Source organism: Triticum dicoccoides, chromosome 6B (assembly GCF_002162155.2).
Source record: "Triticum dicoccoides isolate Atlit2015 ecotype Zavitan chromosome 6B, WEW_v2.0, whole genome shotgun sequence".
Lineage (NCBI taxonomy): Eukaryota > Viridiplantae > Streptophyta > Magnoliopsida > Poales > Poaceae > Triticum > Triticum dicoccoides.
The window spans coordinates 147,693,599-147,695,123 of record NC_041391.1 but is presented as its reverse complement, the minus strand read 5'-3'; positions in this window follow the sequence as shown (position 1 = coordinate 147,695,123).

The window sequence follows — 1,525 nt, the reverse complement described above, 5'->3', positions numbered from 1 at the left end:
TTATATTTTTCAATTTTTTTATATATATCGACAAAAGCTAGGATTAAATTTAATAAAAATATTTAACTTATTAAAATAAATATGGATCCTGGTATTGCCAAAACACTAATAATTTTAATATGTTTGATTTACTTTTGATTATATTATATTGAGATGATTATTGTATTGCAAAATTATTTTTCTGTCGTACAGCAAACCATGCGGAAGCTTCACACTCCGCAAAAGTGGTGGAGCTAGCCAATAATCACTAGGGGGCGAAACACAAATCATTAGTGTTTGGGGGAAGGGGGCAAGTCTTAAAAAGAATCTAAACTAAGCCCTCCTTATTTTTTTTCCTTCAAGAATTGATCCAAGGTTGTGGGGGAGGGGGGCATCAGCTGCTAGCCTTAACATAGCTCCGCCATTGCTCTGCAACCACGCGGAAGCTTCACGCCTGTGTGCCCGCCTTTCCCAAAGCCCCACGTGAAAGCTTCATGCATGTGTGCCCCTCAACCCAGCCACTCTTCCCCAAAGCCACCAAACTCAAGGCCAACTTCTTACCACTCTAAGCTTCATCCTCTATTCGCAAAAATAAAAAACCTTCGTCTTGGTTGATGAAGTTATAGATTTGCACCAAATTGGCGGACGCGCTTCCCCTGCTCCCTCTAGATCTGGGAAGCGCGAGATTTATCTAGAGGTCTGCCAGTGGGAGAGCTCCAGAGAGTGTGCTTCACGATGGTACTTCTGAAGCTGGCCACCGTGTTGCTTCTGCTGGCGTGCTTTGTGCGGCCGTTGTGCTACATCCCTCCATCTCTGCGACGTCAATGTTCTCTGTGAATGCCTCTACAGTCCGCCACCTCTAGCGGTGGCTGCCACTACCGTATCACATGGTGGCACTTTTTTCTGGATGGTGAGAGGGCGCGCAGGATTGATATGTTTTTATAGGCCGGTTGCTGCCGACTGATTTGAAAAATCGTTGGCCCAATCCAAATCACAAACCAAATTTAAAACTGAATACCTCAATTAAATGAAAGAGTTTCAAAATTAGGAAACATATGAAACTAAAAAATTGAATGGGAGAGCTCCTTGAGAAATTGTTGACCCGGTCAAAATTGGGTGACCCAATTCTAAATTGAAGACCTCAGTTAATTGTGAGACCTTAAAAATTAGAAAACATAGTGTATAGTATAATAGAATTAAATGAGATAGCTTTCAGAAGTTGTTGATCCGGTCAAACTCGGATGACCCAATTTCAATTGAATGTGGGCTCTTTAAAAATAGAGAGCATAGTGTTACAGATGATTCGTGCAAGCATGCTAGGAGGGCTTCATGGGCCTTTCCTTCGATCATTGTTGACTCCGATGACCCAATTTCAATTGAAGGCCTCAATTGAATGTGGGCTCTTTAAAAATAGAGAGCATAGTGTTACAGATGATTCGTGCAAGCACGCTAGGAGGGCTTCATGGGCCTTTCCTTCGATCATTGTTGACTCCGATGACCCAATTTTAATTGAAGACCTCAATTGAATGTGGGCTCTTTAAAAATA